General features: G+C 33.4%; 1 protein-coding gene across 6 annotated transcripts in view; it reads left to right on the top strand.

Moving 5' to 3' along the window:
• LOC126746583 (patched domain-containing protein 3-like) overlaps positions 1 to 23,377 on the top strand; it is a 242,284-nt gene that overhangs the window by 46,486 nt on the left and 172,421 nt on the right. The gene's annotated exons all lie outside the window — the stretch shown is intronic.

Raw genomic sequence — 23,377 nt, 5'->3', positions numbered from 1 at the left:
AATTTTTAAATTGCTCCATTGAAATTGTTCAAAAACTCTTTAAAATGTCGATTTACACTACGGAGGAACGTATTGAGATGGTTTCAAACTACATTAGAGGAATGTCGGCGCAAGAAGTGGTAGATAATTTTGCCGTGTCTTATCCTAACCGTCCCGTCCCGTCTAGACCAACTGTACAATGGTTTCATGAAAAATTTATTACGATTGGATGCATCGCCAGTTCTCACTTAAAATAAAAAAGAACTGAAACTCGGTTCTAACAAGACGAAGAATTTAAAATGGAGGTTTGCTTGGTCGTTGAAGAAAATCCAACAAATAGTCTTACTCAGTTTGCTGAAGTTACCGGAAAAAGTAGGAGTAGTTGCTATAAGGCAATCAGAAAAGAAAAATACGGTAATTCTGCAGTTTAGCGGCTTTTGTTAAAATTAACGAAAAATGGTCGGGTTTTTTGCAAAATGGGTGGATTTGGATATATATTTTTCACTAAGAGTGGCGGAAAGCCAAATTTTATCACGAAGAGGGTGTTATCGCGCACTAAATCACTCACTTTGGGACATGAATAGAATAACGTCATTAGAATAACCCTGTATTCGATTAGTTTTGACAACAAATAGGTTACAACTAAGGTGAGGTTAGGTGTGGTGTTGCCAGTTCTGTCGTCTACTGTAGCTTCAGCCTTGTCCCCAGTGTGGCTGACTCATGAGTGCCTTCTCTAAAGTGGCGAATTCACTCTATATTTTTTAGTCACGTGAAATGTTAGGTATTATGCGTAAAATAAATTCACAAAAACTGTTTTTACCTTTTCTTGGGTTGTCGACTCTGGGGGTATGTGTGCAGTGTTTTGGTTTGTTCCGTTTCTCTATCACCGCGAGGGGAACATAAGGCGCTGCACACAGACCATACCAACCCAACCCAACCCAACCCAACCCAACCCAACCCAACCCAACCCAACCCAACCCAACCCAACCCAACCCAACCCAACCCAACCCAACCCAACCCAACCCAAGCCACTCTTAGTGAAAAATATATATCGAAATCTACCTACTTTGCAAAAAACCCGACCATTTTAATTCCGCTAAACTGCAGAATTACCAAAAATACAAATCTTTTAAAGTTAGAAATGTTCAAGAACTCTTGCCTAATGACTATTTTCTTAGAATGCAGTTTTGTGAACAGTGGATGGAACGAATTAACAACGACCCCACAATTACAAACAAAATACTATTTTCAGACGAAAGTACTTTCTGTACAAATGGTACAGTCAACAAACAAAATACTCGAATATGGGCGCGAGAAAATCCTCACGTCATTTAGGAAACGCATACCCAAACAAGACAGAAACTTAACGTGTGGGCAGGAATTCTTGGAGATCGAATAATTGGACCATTTTTCATAGAGGGTAGCCTGAATACTGCAAAATACTTAAATTTACTTCAGGTGCAGGTCATTCTCGCATTAGGAAACGCTGTTCAAAATGGCAGGATAATTTTTCAACATGATGGAGCCCCCGATCATAGTGCAGCAACTGTTATTGGGGCTATCTATCATCGAAAGTGTTTGATATTGTTAGAGGCAGACCCAACAATATCAAAGAACTGTCTGGGCTTTTGTTTGCTTTCAATTTGGAGGTCACTTTGAACAATTTATTTGAAAGGTTTTATTTGTTTATTGTTGATTTTTGAAAATATATTTTTGAGATTTTAAGGAAATTATTTTGTGTCACTGTCAGATATTTGTCTACCTGCTTTGAAGTGTAAAGGTAATGAAGGTTACGAGATGCAGAAAAAGCAAACTTTTTCATCAGAAAAACGTATTTTAAATAGGTTTCTCGCAAATTGTTTTGCAAAATAATGGGATTTTTTAAAGTCTGTTAACTTAAACTTCGCTTGTTCCAAGTTTCAATCCTATCGATTAAATAGAACAGGTTCTGACATGGGGTTGAAAATATTACACGTAAAACCCTATAACCCGAGATAAAAAAAATGCACTGTATATGTAATAAGCAACAAGCACATCTAAAAAGCATATCTTATATAATATAAAACATGAAAGACAACTAAATCTATCTGCTAAAATGATAGTAGTGTTTTTACACTATAATAGTGAATGGGTTTTACTTTTACACACATTTGTACATAAGCAAAAAATTCATTCTCTTATGCAAAGGTTCGTAGCCTCCATATTTTCTAATATTTTGAGATTCTATTCATATGAAAAAATATAGAGGGCTCGTAAACGTCGAGCACATGGAAAGTTCAGAATTTCAGGAGATTTGAGGTCTGCTTCTGTAGTTATGCTTTCAAATAATCGGCTTTTTTCAATCAATTTGCGCGAGTTGTATCTCTGAGGGAAAGCTGTTTATAGGAAAAAAAGTCTTATTTTGATTCTAAAAATATGTGCACCGTTTTTTGTAATAGCCTGTTTAGAATGTTATATAAAATATTATAGTCGATATGAAATAGTTGTAGTGCTCTACTCTCCAAATTTTGTATAATATTAATTTTTTATTTGAGAGAGTGATTAGAGTTATAGCCTTTGTAAAAACCTTTCTGAGAATCTTTTGTGGTTTTTGGTACCAATCTGATTATATTATATTTTGGTTAGTTCTAATTAAGGAAAGGAATTGAGTTGGTAAACTTTATTTCGATCGTAAATTGCAGTTTTGAATGAAAATTAATAAATGTGTTAAGAAGATTCTACTTAAAGAAAGCCAACCGCAAAAGTTGGGGTTTGACAAATTGATCTGTCTTAGTCACTGCCAGTAATCCACAAGATATGCATAATGCTTTGAGAGTTCAACTATCGATCTTATATTGCACAGGCGAATACTGGCAATAGATTTAAAGTGCTGCCGACCATTAAGCGTATCCCGACGGTGTTTTCTACCTGACGAAACAAAAATTTGTTTGGTGCCGGATAGTCGCCGGATACAGGTATGGAGGAATTCAACAAAAATCTTCCCAATTTACTCATGCACCCGGTACCACCTTTTGCAGGAGGAAGTGCTATGTGCTAGGCTGGTATCAAGTCTTATAGTTGCACAGAAATAATTTATATTCAAGATACAATGACTGGTAACGGTTACATGAGGGAGATTCTAGACCCTGACGTCAGATTAGGGCGCGGAGCTGTTGGTGAGGCTTTTGTTTTCATGGATAATAACGGCTGACCTCACCGTACAAGAGCTGTAAATGAGTATCAGGAATCGCCATCAATCGTTTAAACTGGTCCGCATTATTGGCAGTCATAAATCTCATATTACGTGCCTAGAACCTGCTTTCCAAAGCAGTAGCAGCATGCACAAACTCACCTAGGACTATACAAGAGCTCGTTTATTCTGCTTGGGAAGAATGTTACTAAATTCCTATCTTTCCATATTATCTATGAGATCTATAATCTCATAGATAATATGAGCTAGCGTCCTGTATTAAAAAATTTTCCGGTATCTTTATTAAGAAAAACTATCAATTTGTTAATTTTAATTTGTAGTAAAAAATAATCCTATAATTAAAAATATATCTCATAAGAGCAGTATTTTTTCAAAATATTTTATTATATTATTAATTATTTAAACACACATCAATAAATAAGTTTGTAATCTATTTCGAAATGTTATTAACCCACACTCTCACATCATAGAATTGTCACCCTTCTAACTTGATAATCTTAACTTTGACGTAGTAAGAAACATACCAAACCTTCATATCCGGAACAAAAAAAATTAGAAAAAATCAGCCTGTTCAAGTTGCAGAAGTCAATCAGTCTATAGACCATTATCGTCTACTTTCTAAACATCGCTACAGTAGCATACCTATTGCTGAGAATTTTAAGAAGAAACTATCAATATTATTTTAATAAAGAAACTATCAATGACGCCGCCACAGAAAAAAATTCTCTACAGTCTACAGCATCCAACCCAAATTGTCATATGATTCTGAGTTCATCTTTTAAGAAGGGAAGAGTTACGGGTAGTAACCCGCTACCATTTTTCGACCCTGCACATTAATTGTACATGCCTTTGTCTGTCTGTTTAGATTAGATTATTAGTTTTTTAATATTTAGTTGAGTTATTCTAACTGTTCTAACTATTCTAACTGTTCTCAAATAAATTTGCTTCTTTTTCTAAAGCAAATGAGCAGAGCTGTCATATAACTCAAATGTGTCTAGAAATATTTAAGCTTACATATTTTCCTTCGTACTTTAACACAAGGTTTCCAAGCACTTATCCAGTTTACCTAAGTTTACCAGTTTAGTCAGGATTGATTGAATTATAAGAAAAAGAGTAAATGTGTTTGTTTTTTAATTAATGTTTTATATAATATATTATAATGACCATCAACAGAATAAAGAAACAATTTGATTCACTACTAACCATAAATAGTCTAAAATTACATCTTTAACATCCGGATCAGCCAGCCACTCACAAAATGTTATTTTTACTGTGTGTCTGCCATACAAGACCAGACCTACCGCAAGATCGCTTTTTGTTTACTTAATACACAAGTAGTGGTTTAGTTCTATGGTTTTGATGAAAACTTAGGAGTCTTTCAAATTTACAAATAATAATTTTCATACTAGCATTTCTTCATAAGGAGTGTATTAAATAATTATTGAAAATTCGTCCCACATATTAAAAATTATTTACTCTTTTTTTCAATGAGCTGGAGGACATTATTTCAATTTTAAATGTTGGCTGCGGTATGGTCACTGTTTAATCTATATTTGGGTCGGCGATAAAAGATCAATCATCCGCATAAATTTACTTATTTATCTTAGTTTTTACTAATTTCATCACTCTACTTATATGCACCTCTTAGTTTCTAATAACGTATCTCATGGAACCAATAATATAGAAATGTTTATAAAAAAATCGAAAAACTTAAACAAAAAAATTAAAAATATGCAAGTCCCAGAATTGTCAAAATACATTATCAAATTATCAATTGTGTGCTAGCTTTTCCATGTGTAAATATTATACAAGGTATATTATGTATACATAATATAAAAGGTATATTTTATATTATTTACATATTTATGTAAATAACAGTAAATAAATATATCCACATTTCAAAGTATAGAATGTTTTTTTATGTCAGATGTTGCATGAAATCGATATCTTATGTGGAATATTAATTCTCTTATATCTAATAGTGTTTCGTGAAGCAATAGGAGGTCATTTTAATACAGGTTATGACTTAGATAGAAACAAGTGATGAACTGCCAAATGAAGAAATCTTAATATCAATAATCAAAGCAAAAAATAATATTTTTGAAGAAAACAATCATAAAATTTTTGAAGAAAGTGTTTTAGAAGCCTTCAAAAAAAGTAAAAAATGTTCATTTCTAAAGAGCCACTTCTGTTTTGAAATTTAACTATACTAGCAATCTATTTTTATTCTATTGCTATCATAGTTTTCGAGGAATATCTATAGGAATAAGAGCACCTTAAAAGATCCTAAAAATGATTTTTTTAAGTTCAAAATTGGCCTCCAAAAATGCAATTTTTATACTTGGAAACTATATCAGCTACGACTAAAACACCAAGTGATGAGCTATTTAAACCAATCTTTACGAATTATATGAAAACTTCCAAATTTTACTTTTTATTTTACAAACTATATGCCAAAAACTAACGATTTTCCCTCGCACACTCGACTTAAAACTGTGCTGATAATTATAATTTTTACAGACTTCTTACTTCCTTTGTAATAATTTTTATTAAGAAAGAATTAAAAGCGTGAATCAGTGTTTTAATTAAAATGACATATTGTATAGAAAGTTACGTATGGAGTTGATGAGTATTACAATGTTAAATAAACTTAAACAGTAACTAGTATATAAAATATACTTTAATTCCCTGTATTTCATTCTCACACTCATATTTATTATAGCCAAACCCGATTTGCAATCTTGTATACTACAAAAAGTCAGTTATTTAATGCGACGTTATATAAAAGTAACTTTTAAACAACAAAACACTTCGAAGAAACCAAATGCACCGCGCACTCCAAACAATCCCTATTGAAAAATGTTGCGCGGAGTGATCCGATTGTTTGCGGTGTTCGCTGTATTCTGATCAACTGATGTGAAATAAATTCTCTTTAAGCAAATTCCATTTACCCAGAAACCTCTGAAAAAAATGTTCTGTGTTCTGTTCTGTTCAACGCAACGTACTCACTACACAAATTTGTAACACCGCGCGCAGCGCATTTGGTTTGTCGGGACTGTTTTGTTGCAAGTCAATACCCACCTTAAGAGTTGTCAGTTATCTTATAGTTATCATTATTATATACATACATGGTGCATAGAAATCAAATAGTGGTAATTACGGACATTCCTTAAGCATTTTTAAAAAACCCTCGGATTTGTCGATTTTATACGAGAGGGACAAATTAATAATCCTAAAACCATCTTCATACCTACAATCCCCCTAAAATCTTAAAAGGGGTTGGGTGATTTATTCCTGATGGAAAGGTCTAAAAGACATTCTCTTTACAATGCTATTTAGTGCGATGTAGTTTCGGTTAGTACTTTTAAAGATTTCCGCATTTAAAGTTTAAAAGATATTTTAAAATAATTGAGGTGAAATTTCAATTTTTTTATTTATATAATATTAATTATTATTGTTTATTACAATGTTATTATATTATTAATTGCAATATAGCAAGTTCGAGTGTTACTATGATACTAATTCCCTTTTGTCGAGAAATATGCAAACCAGTTTCGTGAAATTTGCGGAACAGAATAATGAAATTTTAAGGCTCAATACACGATAACGTTTCTAAAGTAAATTCTATCATGTTATATAACTATAATAGTTACGCTTAACCAAATTAAAATTAATTTTTAGAAACCATATGCACTACCGCTCAAAATTATTTGCCCACATATGACTATTTTAAAGTTATAACTAAAAATAATAAACCCATCAGTTATTCTTATGAAACGGTTTATTTATAACAAAATAAATATAAACAATACATTTTTCAATTAATTAAATTTAAGAAAATCAAATTTTGGATTCATCTACATGTCCGCCCCGATTTTTAATAACAGCTTCACAGAGTTTCGGTAGTCTTCTAATTAATTTGTTCAAAGTTTCCTGAGGTATCTTGTGCCACTCTTCTTGGATGATCCTCCACAAGTCTTCTTTTGATGTGGGGCATGATTTTCGCACTGTTCTATCCAGTTCATCCCACAGTAATTCGATAGGATTGAGGTCCGGTGATTGTGGGGGCCATACCATAACTTTCAGAACATATTGCCTTTGTAATTGACCTAAATATTGCTTGCACAATTTCGACGTGTCCTTGGAGTCATTGTCATGTTGAAAGATGAAGTTTTCCCCAATTATTCGAGTACCAGAAGGAAGTAAATTGTCACTTAAAATTGTTTTGTAACCCTTTTTTCGAAGAATTCCCTCTATTCTAATTAGATCGCCCACCGAATCCAGATCCTCCGAAACAACCCCACACCATCACCGAACCACCACCGTGTTTAACTGAAGTCACCGTACAGTTCTCAGCGATCCTTTTATTGGCATAACGGCGAACAAAAACTCGCCTCTTTGTTCCAAAAACCTCGAATTTCGACTCATCACTCCAGAGAACTTTCTTTCAGTCATCAATTGTCCATTCTTTGTATGATTGGGCCCACTCAAGTCTTTTCTTCTTATTAACATCCTTCAGTAGCGGTTTTAATACAGCTAAATGTCCCTTAAGAACAGCATTATAAAGTCGCCGTTTTACTGTCGCAACACTGACTGCTTTTTTACGCTCCTTGTTGATTTTTGCTGTGATTTCAGGGGCGGTAAGGCGTCTATTGCGTTTACTAAACACCTTTAAATGTTTCAAATTTCATCAGAAACGAGTGTTACGAGGGTTTTTATCATTAAACAACGGAAAGCATTCATCAAAGATTTTATTTGTCACCCAAAATTTTACGGACAAGCTGCGACTTATCTTCCGACAATTTATCGCGTATATCTGATCCCGTTTCGGGTTTCGAGAGACTGAAATATTTTACCTGAGCTAAGCATAACAAAAATGTAGAAAAAGATTAACATTGGTGACTAACGGAATTTATGCGAAATAAATGATATACTGTATGTGCAGATATTAGTAAATGATATTATGATTATTATTAGTATTTATAATAATCATTGTATGTAAGAATATTAATATGTATAAATATATATCTAACAATAATGATATACATACATGTGTATATAAATAATTAAATATTAATAACAATAATGTAACACTATTCTAACTAGGCATATTAGTGACACAGCTATTACCGCAGATGTAACAGTACGTAACATGAGCTAAATACGAACGTTGAACGACACGGAGACTTTTTAAAAAACAATTTTATTTCTAAAAGTACAAATTGACAGTATAACGTGCAGAAACAGAAACAATAAGATAAAGCGACTTAAGATCTAAGGTTTATATAAGGCAAAAAGTACTGATATAGCCAACCCCGCAAGTGGGTAGATTTACACTGGAGAGTCAGCTCTTCTTAGGCATATAACTCCTCCCTCCTTAAGAGGCAAACATAATGGAGTGTGTTTGCTCTTCTGGGTCTTCAGGGTTGGAAGTGGTAGGTCCAAGTTTTGACTTCTGGCATCTTGGAAGCAGCTTCTTCTGGGAGTGAACTTCGAAAGTGACTTGTTTAAGTTTTAATATAGGGACTTGAATTGCGAAAATTATTTTATTACTTGAAAAACTTACTTGTGCTCCAAGGAATTGATAGTACGAAAGAATGTTCTTAAAATTTGGCAAAGCTCTAGGATCGTAAATAGTTTCCAAGCATTCCATCATTTCTCTGATTTCCTTTACCGAACTTACAGAATTGTGTAAAGCATTAACAGTTACAGCATTAACAGTTACAGTTTAATTTTTAGTCTTCGTGCGAAGTTTTTATGGCGGGTGGATTCCTATCATATTTATTCTTTTGACATATCTCGCAAAGATTAATATATTGTTCGATATCTTCAACCATTTTGGGCCAATAAAATCTAGCAGTTAGAACATACTTCATTTCTGAAATTCCTCTATGGCAAGTCTTAGTAGTATGATAGAGTCTAAGTTTTTTTTGCTGATCGTCCTGAGTTTCGATATCTTCTAGGAATATCGTACTTTAAACAAACTTAAAGGAGAAGTTTACAAAAAGTTCTTGTATGGTTCTTGTAAAGGTTTGAGCTAGAGTTTCCGTTTGAAAATAGAATGCGTATAAACGTTTTGACTCAATAAATTCTTTTAAGAATCGAATTATATTGGGAATTAGGTTATTCCTAGGGATGACTAATTGAATCCTGGTATTTTAAAATACCTGTGAGATGTGGCATTTGAGTGATCTATATCACCTTCGGTAAGGAGAACTTGGTTTTTATACCCGTTGAGTATTCTTTCAGTAAGTGAAAAATTAAAAATTGGGTTTTCAAGAGATGTATGTACAGTCTCTAAGTCTGAATTGTTCAATTCGGGAATTGGGGAGAATTGTCGTGATTGGGTCAAATCTTCGATAGTTCCTCTTGGTGAAACTCGAATGTCTTGTAATATTTTTATTTTACTCGTCTTTTTAGTGCCAAGGATGAATGCTAGTTCATCGTCGTCAAGTATAGGTAGGTCGTTTGATGCTCGTAAAAATCGGTTTATTGTTTCGTCTATATCGCCATGTTTGTTTGCAACAGAGAAGGTCTCTAGGGCATTCAAATCTATGGGTTTTTTAGTTTCTGGATTCCTTGGAAGAGCGTCGGCAGCTTGGTTTTGTTTGCCTTTTTGATATTTAATGAAATAATCAAACTCTTAGAGTTTGAGTCGCCATCGAACTAATCGACTATTTGGTAGTGAATTTATGACCGAATAAATATGGTCGAAAGTATTTAAGACTATGGCTAAAAGCTCTTTCTCGATTGTGGAATAATTTATTTCCGCTGGGTTTAAAGTGCGGGAAGCATAACTAATTGGGTGTCCATTTTGAGACAATATGGCACCAATGGCGTAATTCGAAGCATCTGTCGTAAGTTCGAATGGTTTTGTAAAGTCAGGGTCATATCGGCTCTAAAATTAAAAGGGATTTGCAAAGTTTGAAACAATCGATAAATTTTTTATTGTGGATTACTTTTTCGTTTTTCTTTAAGCATTGGGTAAGGGGTTTTGTAATTTTTTAATAAACTTGCGGTAATACCCAAGTAGACCTAGAAATTGTTTAATTTCTTTTGGAGTTCGAGGGATTGGAAAGTTTTGGATTGCTGAAATCTTTCTGGGGTTAGGTTTAATTCCTTGAGGTGTCACAACATGACCTAGGAATTTTATCTTCTTTTTTGAGGAACTCACATTTATCGATTTGGATTTTTAACTTGGCTTATCTTAATTTAGAAAACACAAGTTTGAGGTTTTGAAGATGCTCTTGGAGACTTGTCCTGAAAATGATGATGTCATCCATGTATACCATGCATAATTTATTTTGAAGATCTTTTAGAACTTATACGTACGTATACTTATACGTCCATTACACGTTGGAAAGTACTAGGGGCATTTTTAAGGCCGAAGGGCATCCTAAGATATTCGTAGTGCCCGTTATCTATAGAAAAAGCGGTTTTTTGAATTGAATTATGTGCCATTTCAATCTGATGAAACCCGTTGGCTAAATCAAGGATGGAGAAGTATTTTGAACGTTCTAGTTTGTCAAGTATGTCAGTGATATTAGAGATTGGATAACGGTCGTCTATTGTCTTTTCATTGATTTTACGGTAGTCAATGACAACACGCCATTTTTGCTGTTTGGATGCGTCTAATTTATTAGGCACAATCCATATAGGACAACTCCATGGACTAATAGAAGGTCGAATTATTCCTTTCTCGAGCATATCACTTATCTGGGATTTTATTTCATCCTTGTGGACATAGGGGTATCTGTATGATTTTGTGTGTACAGAGACCTCGTCGCTAGTTCTTATTTTATGCTTTACTTTGGACGTAAAGGAAAGTTGAAGACATTCTTTGGTTTTCCAAAAACTTGACTGTTTGTGAAATATTTTTGGGGTGGTAACTGCCTTGGGGGTGGCATGTTAACAAGACCAGTTGGAAATTGGGAAGTTTGCATTTGTGGTGTGAAAGAGTTATGTTGATTAGGGAACTGTGGTGTTTGATAGTACTGTTATTGATTGGGTTGGGTTGGGTTATTTTGATTTGGTTTTGGGTTGGTTTGAATTAAAGGAGTTATTGTAATTTTGTCTGTTATATGACTAACGGTTACTCGGGGGATTACTATTCCTAAAGTTATTATATATATTATTATTAGCATTGTGACTAGATTTTTTAAACTTATTTATTTCGAAACTGCCATAAAGCCTTTCGAAATTTTCGAACTCTTTAATATAGGCCATTGCGTCTTCAAGACTGGCGGGCCTTTTTAGATGCATATTATTTTTTTGAACGCCTGTACAGCCTGCAATAAAAGTGTTTACGGCAGTTTTTTCGTAATGTTTAATGTGGCATAATTTTTCATTAGTACTATAGCTAGTAATCATTACTATCATATTAGAATCATTAAAATCATTTTTGTAAGGTCTGGTTCTAACTAACTTTTAAGTTAGACAATCCAGATCTCTACGGTCTGAAAAGTATTGTATTAAAGCATCACGTAAAGTCAACCAATTAGTTATTTCGGTGCGGTTACCGACTAAACTTTCAGCTCTATTAATTAATTTTTCCTGGATACATTCGAATATATGTTTATTTAATTCGTCGTCGTTGAGGTTCCTATACCTACCAATAAAGCTTTCGCACCTACTAATAAATTTATTAAGCTTATTGCAATCACCATCGTAAGGCTTAATTTAGATCTGAAAAGATCCCAATTTACTTTGGGGGTAGTGGATGGTAGAGTCATTTCTATAAGTTTTTCTATTAAAGATAAATCACTGAGTGAAGTACTTAGTTCTTCTATATCGTTCATATCGTTCATAAGAATGGTAAAATGTTCTAAAACTAAATGCGATCAATTCGCTGGAACTATCAACTAAAAATGCATTCAATGTTCTGGAAATAAAATCTATATGCGTTTAATTCGCGAAAATTCCTAAATATCCCTATAAATTCCTTAAACGGAGGGTTTATGGAGGTGAAAGGAAAAGGCACTTACTACGTGACTTCTTCTTCCTGTGATCTCTTGAGTCTGCCTACAGAGGTGTCAGGTGTCGCAGGTTCTTCTGGATTTAGAAGTCTTTGTATTTCGGCACGATTTCCGTACGGTACGAAAATTTTGTAGACCGAATTTCCTGACGACTAGGGCACAATCCTACCGACTCCGCCAAATACGAACGTTGAACGACACGGAGACTTTTTAAAAAACAATTTTATTTCTAAAAGTACAAATTGACAGTATAACGTGCAGCAACAGGAACAATGCAAGAAGTACTGATGTAGCCAACCCCACAAGTGGGTAGATTTACACTGGAGAGTCAGCTCTTCTTAGGCATATAACTAGCTGTAAACAGATTAGTTTTTTAGAAAAAGTGCATATTTTCACTACATTGTTTGTTATTTGCAAGACTATTTTCAAATACTCAGTGTTTTAACGAATTATAGTTGATAGGTATGCTGTTTAAGCATATATGCAACTTACAAAAGAGATACAGTCAGAATATACTTATTTGCCACATTAGTGAGAGCCTAAGATTTTTGATACCTTTTTGCGGAGGGGATAAAATATAAGCAGTTAATGCAGGCACCCTTAGCTTTAATAGGCTGAAATCGCTCAGGTGGTAATTTTAATAATCTGGGCATTTATAAGTTGTGTTTATATGTTCAACTTAACATACCTTAAGGTACACACACAAAGACTTATTGCAAGCGTCAATCGGTGCCAACTCTTTTACCAGAATGAATTTTTAATTCTTGTTCGCTTGTTTTCGGAGCAGAGCGTACGTTTTCAGTGCATAATATTTTTTTAATAAATTATAATAAAGAACGTAGAAAGTCTGATTTCTGCTGTTTTCGCAATGCCTGCACTGCGAAATAAACGGCTAAAGTCTCGCAGCAATAGAAATCTATCCCAAAATTTGTGGAATGAAATAGCAGCTGAAATGGACATAAATGGTAAGTTTCCGTTAATAATAATAGTATATATTTCCAATATTTAAGAAAAGTTACAATTTTATTGTATAATTTTTTAAACAAATATAAAAACTAGGTAAAAAACATTATAGTAAAAATGAAATTGTTTAATAGCGATAATTCAATGGATTATTAAAAAAAAGTTGGTAAATATATCTCTAATTTGTTTTAGCTGTATTTGACGGGTCTCCCAGTACTTTGATTTTCATGATTTCTTTGCTTAATGTCTACATTAGTTAAGTGTCTTTGAAAATTTTCTCTATCAAGAATGGTGTTAAGTAAGAAATTTATTTAATTAATTTAATTAAGTAAGAATGGTCTAGAATACAATTAAAAATTATATCTGCCACAAGTATATCTATTATGATAGGTTTGGACAAGATACGCTATTTTGCAGTTAGTATTCCAAAAGTATATTCGATTGTTTTTTGAGCTCAGGAGAGTCTATCTTTGAAGGTCTGTTGAATTTTCAATGGCACCTATTGGGGCCTACCTACGTGGGAAAAGTTCCATATATTTAGTCCATTATTTAAGTCTTTAGCGTTTATTTTAAAAGTTTCCTGTGTTGGAATAGGCATATGTTCAAGCTGAAACTGCCATAATACCACTACCGTTTCAGCTTTAATACTTCCTACAGTTGAGGCTCCCATTCGAAAAAAAAAGCTTAGAGACTTAAATTAACAGCCTGTTCCTAAATAACTGAAACAAATAATAAACATTATTTTCCTTTAACAAAACATTAAAGCCAACTTTTTTTTCAGAAAATACATTACGAAAAAAATGGAATTATTTGCGGGACTAGTTTGCAGTACAAACCTCGATCAGGAGATCCAACAGCCTCTTACACATCAAAATGGCCATATTTTAATTCGATTATCTTTTTGAAAGACATAGTTAAAACCAGAGTTTCTACCGGAAATTGCAATACACAAACTGCAGAAAGTACAGAAGTCGAAAACAAAAATAGTCGAATAAATGACAGTACTGACGAAGTTCTAGATGATTTAGACACCGAAATAAAAACAGAGCGAAATAAAAATGAAACTATTTCAAAAATAAACAAAAATCCACGTACACTTCACAAGGTACGCAGCTTTTTGCACAACATATGAATTTTTCAACTACAATTTATGATACATCTGCAGGACAAACAATATCAAACGACTTTCTTAAACTATAGATACATAGAATGTCTTTATTATTTATTTATCAAGTTTTATTACAATTATACGTTAATTTAATAAATGTTATGTTAAAAAAAATTAATATTTTAGTCACCTAATAGTAATCACGTCTAAGCCTTTCTTCAGAATGAATCGGCTGTTTGTGCTAGTTGCACCATGCTAGTTGAATTTTCAACGTTAGAAATAGGTGATGATATTCACTATAAACTACATGCTCGTTATTTAGCAGATGTATTCCTTGCCTTTGTCTTTGCATTCGTAAAAACATATTTTTCAAAGGCCCGAATTCTTCATCGGATGATGAACTGGACATCTTTCCTTCATAAAATCTGCTTTATACTGGAAGCTCTACAGAATTCTTTATGTACGTACCAGCTGGAAAACCAGCTGGACACCGGTATTGATTGCCGAAAGTAGGCACTGAATGCTTTCTTTGTGCTTCAAGTGTTTCCGTTTGCTCTTCGATAAATAAAATGCATTTGCCAGTTCACGCACAGTGTATTCTATAATTTGTTAAATTTACGTTTACACCCTTCAGCAATAATAAACTGACAAAAAAAATTGTGAATTAGAAATTTTTTTGCGTAAATGTAAAATAAATAAAGTGATAATACTTTGAATGAATCAAATAAGTATGCATTTAATAAATAATGTTAATATTTGGTTTATTTAATTTTTTTAAGCTATAAGATGTTTTAAAAAGTCATGAAGTTTTAACAACTACTTGATTACTTTTGAATCGGCTTCATAATAACTTTCATAAGTTTACGTTGATAAACCAGTAAGCAACCCATCAGAGCAAACTCTTTGCCTTCAATTTTCTCGAAAACCACCGCTCTGCAATGCAGCAGTAACTTTTTTGTGGGAAAAAATATTATACCTCCTATAGTTGCAAAAACTACCCTTTTCGATTTTCAAAATAATTTTTCAATATCATCATTTGATTTAGGGTTAATAATTTATGGCAGAGGATTTTTTTTCTAAATTGTTTTATTTATTTGGTTTTTTAAGTTTCTACAATTTAAGTTTTCTACAATTTCACAAAAAACATTTTTTAAATTCATCCTTTCAGTGCCCCTAACCCCATGAATATACATTTTCCGGGCTATATGTACTTTAGGAGTAGTACCACCCTTCGAATTTTCAATGATACCCTGTATTATCTTTGCATCGGTCCAGATATTAATAGTGTAAACAGTGAAATTTTCGTTAAACCCTATAAATGCATCAAGAAAACAAGTACCATCATAATAGGTTCTGTTAAATAAATTGTGGGATAATGTAGCGCTAAGATTAAACAAATCCAGTAAGTAAAAAAAAAATTAATTAAATTTGAAAATTTTATTTGTCCCGCACCCGCAAAAGATCAAAGTTTATCACTATCAACTAGGACGTAAATAATAACAAATATGCATCCAACAACACAGGGATTGAATTTCTATTCATGATATTGATATTTTGGTAGTTGCAAATTTTAGTAGTTAAAAGACCAAGCGACTTTGTATACAAAATTATTAATTAAGAAAAATATTTAACGTTAGGTATCTAAATTCGATTATGTAAAATATACGTTTTAAATAAGTTTTAATTATTTTCAGCAGCTTAATTTGGTCTTCCAATACAACTTGGTCCAATATTTTTTGGGTTTGTTAAATTAGGTTCTTTAAAGTGATGCTGAAGGTCTTCTTTGTCAATATTAATATTGATTATTTTAACAATATTATCAGCCACATCTGGAAATGACTTTAAGGCTTTTCCCAAAATGCTTAATACTTGGCATTTCGATAAGGTACACTACTAAAAAGGTATACTCCTCTATTCTGCGGACGTAATGTGGCATTCAAATATTATTTATCTGCCTCAAGGTTTTATTTTCTATATGCTTTTAATAAATAATAATAAGCCTTTATTTCCAACAGGCAACTTGCCCAATAACAGGAAACAGTTGCAAAATAATGAAAAATGTAGCTAAAAGAAATACACACACAAACAAACCTAAAAGAATGAAAAGAAAAGAAAAAAAGTAAAGTAAAGTCACAATCTCAAAAGTTATCCAAAAAATTAGAACAAATAACTATTAATATGATATAAAAACCCAATTATAAAAGTTTAACAAGATAATCACACATTCAACAAAATTAAATTAAATTAACTGCAATATACCTACTAACTATAACTTAAACACAAGAGTAATGATCCACCAAGCTATCGACAATCACAGGATGTTAGTATGAGGCCTTGGCAGAAAGAATGTTAGGGGATGTCTAGCATTAAGCCTAGGCACCATGAAACGTACACCAGAAAGAAGTACAGGACTATCAATGAATCTATTCAGTAATTTTCCACCCATGCAGGAATTTTACAGAGAAGATCATTCTTCTGAGATGTAATGGATGTAGATTGAAGCGTTCCAAAAGTTGCCGATGATCAAACCCTCTTACCGGATATATGACATCCTGCCCGAAGGCCAAAAACTTAGCAAATCTACGATAAACATCAAGGAGAACATCAGTCAAGGAGACCAATATGATTCTGATAGAGCGGGTTCCATATAATGCAACCAAACTCCAGTTTTGATCTCACAAAGCAACAGAAAAGCAGTCTTAATGTCGATTCCAAAGTAAAACTCTGAGAACTTCTAATTATGAACCCAAGCCTTCTCAGGGCTGATTTGACTATGTTGTTGAAGTGTGGAACGAATGTAAATTCAGAGTCAAAGGTGATTTGACTCTTAATTTACTGAATTACTTAATTAGTAATTTGCTCTAATCTACTCAAAATAGTATTATTAATAAAGTAATTAAAATTTAAGGGTGTTTTTGATCTAGAGTAACTGACCACACTACATTTAGCCGCATTCAAGCCTCACCTGTTAACAGCGCACCATACCTCCAATGTATTTAGACAGTTCTGAAGAAAAACACAATCCTCCAAACCATATACATTTAAATATAGCTTTAAATCATTGGCAAAAGCCAGCCTATGACAATGAGTAACTCAATCAAGTCATTTATAAAAAAACTAAACAGGAGCGGACCCAGGTTCGAGCCCTGTGGCACACCCGACGTTACGTTAAAAAGTTTCGATTTAAAGCTCTCATATTCAACTTATTGAGATCTACCAATCAAGTAGGAATGAAATAAATTAAATAATCTCCCTGAAAAACCATACTGAGCTAATTTATGCAGCAAAATATAGTGATCCATCCGATCAAAGGCTTTTTGAAAGTCTGTATATATAACATCGACTTGAGTATTAACATCAAGTGATTCACAGATGTGGCTAGACAGACAGAATAAGTTAGTAACACAAGATCGCCCGCTAAAAAATCCATGCTGGTCTACAGAGATGAGTTCTTTTGCGTGACTAAATAGCGACCGATTCAGGATAATTTCGAAAATTTTTGAGAAGTTACAGAGTAATGAGATTGGCCTTGTAGTTCACGATTTGATCAGAGTCTCCAGCTTTTAAAATAGGTATTATTTTAGCAGGCTTCCAAATTTCAGGAATTTGTTCTGTTGACAGTATTAAGTTGAAAATGTAGGTCAGAGGTTCAGTCAGGACACCAATGCAATCTTTAACCAAGGAGCTAGGCATACCGTCTACACCAGATGTTAACTTATTTTTGAGTTTTTAACTAGCCAAAATAAGATTATGGAATTTATGGAATTTAAGAGAATGGAATTTATTTTGAAAGAATGGAGAATTGTACATTTTAAAGTCCTTGAAAGCCTTTTCTTTCCTATAAATGTCCTTAATTAATTCTCGAGAATAATAATTTGGAAATCTTCTTTTAGGTTGCTGCTTAAGAGGAATGTGTGCGGCAAATATGCCATTCAATATATCATATAGGGCTCCACATGCATCATTAACGTTAGAGGATAAATACACAGTAGACCAGTCAGCTTCAAGGATCGAGTCATAGAGGAGATGGAAGTTGGCCTTTCTAAAATTAAAAGAATAAGATAAGTTTTTATTAAGCTGAAAATTATGGACACGTTGGCCTGAGACAGTAAAATCAATGTCCAGTGCAGGGTGATGCAAATCCTCCAAGACAAAAGGCACGTCACTACGCGAAACAGTACAGGTGAAGTTAGATAAAACAAGATGCAATAGTTTGTTATTATAGTTTAGGATGTGATTACACTGAACAAGATTAAAAGTGAAGCAAAATTATTCACAGCAATAGACTTTTGACTAACATGATTACCTGTAGGTGAGTTAATAGAGAAATCAGACACGTTAAAATCGCCCACTATTATTACATTATGGTTTAGCTTTGATATTAAAAGTGTATATTGATCCAGAAACTGCTCGAAAATTACAGATGTGATAGATGGTGGGATGTACAAAACAATCATGTAAAATATCTGTAACCTCATAGTAAATTTACAGCCAACAACATCGATATAGGGCGCAATACTGTTGCAAAAATCAGACAAACTAATTTTTTCAGACACAATGTTTATAGAAACTCCACAGAGAACTCCGCCACCACGTGTGGCAATAAAGGATTCAAACTTTCGGTCCGACCGGTAAACATCATAAGTCTTTGGAAATATTTCACCACTAGATATCTCGCGCTGCTGAGGCGTCATGTCCGTCTCGATGAATGAAGAATTTACCAGACAGTCTTCAATTTGTTCTTTAAAACAAGCCTAACATCGTCTGTACTACCAAGGATCACCCTAACAGCCTGACGCCCGTTACGATTCGGCTTCCCAAATTTACTAACAGCCAGCACATTGACGGTAGTTTCGCATAAGTCAGTTAGCAGCTTCTTAGTCTAGACAACATCAGCTCTGCCTTCTTTCGAATCAAAGTTAAAAAGTATAATATTGTTGGCCCTTTTCTGGCGGTCATGCAGCTCACTTAGGATATGTGACGAATCGCTTTGTCTTTGGCGCGGGCGTGACACTCGTGCTAGGAGCGGAAATAGGAGGAGCAGACGCCCGACAGCTGTAATCTGCTGAGAGAGCAGGCAAGTTATGCAGGGTTTCTTCAAGTACAACAATACGTTGCTCCAATGTGACAGTTTTCTCAATGGATTTATTCTTTTTATTAACTTAGGAATATTAAATAAACCTTCCCTGCAGAGAGGGCAAGCAAATGGCATCATTCTCGAAACCATGATAATAACTCTAATTTCACTAGAGGATATGCTACCACATTCTCTGCAAACAACTTTCTTGCAGAAATCGCACGGATACCCAAAAAGTTCATTTTTGATTTCCTTGAATGAGCAATTCTTACTGCATATATAACAAACTCCACTACCAGACATTTTTAATAAACTTGAATTATCGATATTACCATCCCAACTCCACTTGAAGATTGACAGATGATGTGGATAAGAGCACACATGTAATATGGCAGCCAACAGCTGATATGGATAAGTGCACCCGGTAAAAACAGAACACCTTAATTCTTCAGCCCTAATTTAAGCGCTTACAACTGAAATAACAGCCGGTGACCCAAAACTAGATACGAGAGACCCGAATTAAACGGAAAAAGGCGAATGAATCACTTTTCCCGATGAATAAAATTGAAAAGGGAAAACTTGTTAACGCTGTCGACTTTGACGTTGACTTGATAAATAATAAAAGGACATTTGACGTAATAAAGTTGACATATTGTACTTATCCTATCAAGATATATTGTACAGTAATGTCAGAGTTTGTGCAATCATAGGGAATATTAATGCGGCCTTCCTTTATACAATTTCTGGTTACTTAATGCACCAAGTTTCTACCTCCAATAGGCCAACTTTTTGACGTAAAAAGCGTAATAATAGCTACAGACCTACCTGCAAAAAGTCTTTTATGTTTATATAAAGCCAACAACAAAGTAGATTTACGCTTTTCTAATCTCAAATTAGAATATTGCAATCTTTCCTCCACTCTAAGGATGCCGTAAGAACCCAAAAACTTACTTAGAGTTAAATCAATTAGTTTTGAGGGCCCTAAAGGTGTATTGGCCTTTAAACTATTTATTTAATATGAAAAGCACTCTTTTGGTACCAAGCCAATTAAACATGCAAAGCCTATACAATTTATAAGTCGTTTAAAATTAGAGAACCTTCCAAAAACAACCAACCTATCAACTACAAATATCTACCTTAGATCATTTGATTTCTGGAATATCTAATAACGTAGCAATTCGAATAACTTTCCAAAAAATTTGAGAAGAATGAAATCACGAAAGGCTCTTCCCACTCAAATTTATTAATTATCCAGGTTTACACCCACGTAACAAGATATCAGCAGGATCCTGCTCCGACTTTACATAAAACTAATCATTGGATTAGTTTTCTCTCGGATCTGTGCAACCCGATTTGAAACGAAAGTTTGCAAGAGATGCGGAGATGTTGCAATCCACTTAAGCACCACATTGGAATCACACCAGAGAAACACATTATCAAACTTAAGAGACATACAACTCTTGATTCTTTCTACTAAATGTATTAATACTAAAGAACCACGTAATTCCAGATGTGGTATCGTTATTGTCTTATAAGGTACCATCTATGATTTTTCACAAATTAATGCATGCTGCTTCCATGATGCCATCACAAAATCTATCTGTCACATGATCCAATTACTCATATTACCCCATAAAAGAAAAATAGACTTCTTTTAACGTAGAATTTTTATTTAACCTTCTTGGAATAAAATCTATTTAACGCATGATTTCAAGTGGAACCCAACTTATTAATAGAATCAAAAAAGGAAGCCGCACAACGAATTTCCCTTTATCAGTATATCTGTATGTAGTCTCATTAACAAAATTTTTACAAAAAATCTTCTTCAGATACTACAGAATTTACAATCGGAGGATGTTCCTCAACTTGCCAGAATTTTTCTAATTGATTTTCAATATTTGGCATTGATTTAACAAAATTGCATAACCTTTTTGAATTGCCAAAATGCTGCCAGAACATACCCATCCAAGTTTACTCCTTTATATAACTGGTTGAGATTCACCAAGACTTATGTGACCAATACAAAAAAACTAACAAAAATTTCAGCTCATATCAAAATATCAATTTCCCCTGGCTCATTTAAAGAGGGATCTGCCCATTCTAAATGACTTGCGATTCTTAAGTGAGAAATATATATAGGCTGGCTAGGACATTATCACCAAATTTTGAAACCACCAAGCATGAAATGCTTGTCTCATAATTATTACAAAAAGAAACAATTTTCACATTCCACTTGACTAATGAATGTATATTAGTCACCAGTTGATTAAATAACTTAAGCCCAAGTTTGTAAACATTTTCACAAAAATCAAATTAGATTGAGAACCACTATCTAAAAGAACTCTGCATGTTTGATAGTGACCATTAATGTCTACCACTTGCACCAATGCAGTTGACAATAAAACATCAGAAACATTATTCGAGTTACAATAAGAAGCCAAAACAGTAAAGTTTGTTGGTGAAAAATCCTTAGGTTCATCCAATAATTCTTCTTCCCTTGACCTTACCAATTCATTTTAATTTTTTACAGGGCTTGAAACACCACTTAAATTCCCACTATTTTTATTTTTGTCATAATCCAAAAGAACAATATGCCTAGACCCACATTTTTTACATCCTCGCTGAGTACAGATCTTACTAAGGTGCCCAGGCCTTAAGCAATTTAAACAAATCTTTAGTTGCCAAGCTTTTAAGAACCTAGAATAAATACCCATATGTCAAAATTCTTTACGATTCTGGATAAAATTATTCTTATCACAAAAAGAGCACTTTTAGTTAACAGAAATAGTAGATCTTTTCTTTGCCCTGTAAATACCTTTTTCTTGAATGTTACTACTTATACAGTTACTAACCTCCATGCCCTAAAATAAATCAGCTGTGACTTTTAGAAAGTTTTTCAACACCTGCAGGTTAGATAATGCCTCCTTACATTTTCTTTCTCCTCATTCTCTTTTTGTGTGCAAATCCATCTTTGAAGTTATCAAAAAACAACCATTACATCTCAATTATCAGTATTTATTCCCAATGAGTTAGGTGACCTAATGTAAAGGAATTATTAATAATTATAGGCAAATTCTTTAAAAGCAAAGTAGATAACATTTTATTTATTAAAAACATTAATAGTTTGTTGCAATAATTAGTCGACCTAGTATAGCAGCTATTTGCAAAATAAGCTATATCGCGGCTCGTGTCTAATTAGGTAACTTTGACGCTGTTCAAATGCTTTTTGTATGGAAATATTTTTTAATTCATTCAATAAACAGTTTTATATGGGGAATCTTCTTCGTTTTACTTGCCTTAAGTACCCGGCTATTACATGGCGACCCTTGGCCAGTCGAATCATCGAGAAATAATAAGTTTTGTTGAGGAAAAAGATTATTCTGGGCCCGATTAAAAGTAAAGTGTTTCTTTTTTTACTAATTTTTCCAAATATATTGCAATGTACTGACGATAAGCAAATCAGCAAAATGGGGCAAAGCAAGTCCACTTACCAAGATTTGACAGAAAATGAGGTATTCAATTCAAACTTTGTAGTGCAGGAGCAAGAATACAACATTACAAAGGACATTAAAGCAATTTTGTACATAATAGTTATTTTGCTTATTGTGATGGTAATCATAAAGTCCTTTTAAATGTACAAGAAGCATATTAGGAAGCAGATAACTCGTGAGCTTGCTGTTTCTACGATTAACTTGGCCCAGTTAAGATGAGATGCTGTCGCTTCAAACCCTATTATTAACCCTTAAACAGCCCAATGAAAAACGATACGAGTTAGCAGCAATTTTTAGGGACTAAATGACTTTCATGAATGACTGAAATTACTAGCGTCTAAACTAGTGCGCGTAAATCAAATACAGCTATAGTAGTGCGGGTATACGAAGGCAATTTTATTGGATAACTAAGGATAATCTACTGAGTAAGCCTTAATTTTCAATTTTATTTTTATTCCTATTTTTATAATTCTGGGTGGGTGTGTCTCGTGATGCTTTATTTATGTTTTTAAGTAAAAAGGGGAATGCTATTTTATGCGTGTGAATTTAATTTTTTTAATTGACAATATTATGCATCTAAGCAAACTATTCTAA

Source organism: Anthonomus grandis, chromosome 17 (genome assembly GCF_022605725.1).
Source record: "Anthonomus grandis grandis chromosome 17, icAntGran1.3, whole genome shotgun sequence".
In the NCBI taxonomy this organism is placed as follows: Eukaryota; Metazoa; Arthropoda; class Insecta; order Coleoptera; family Curculionidae; genus Anthonomus; species Anthonomus grandis.
Note: the sequence above shows the minus strand (reverse complement) of the source record. Positions and strands in the feature narration are given on the sequence as shown.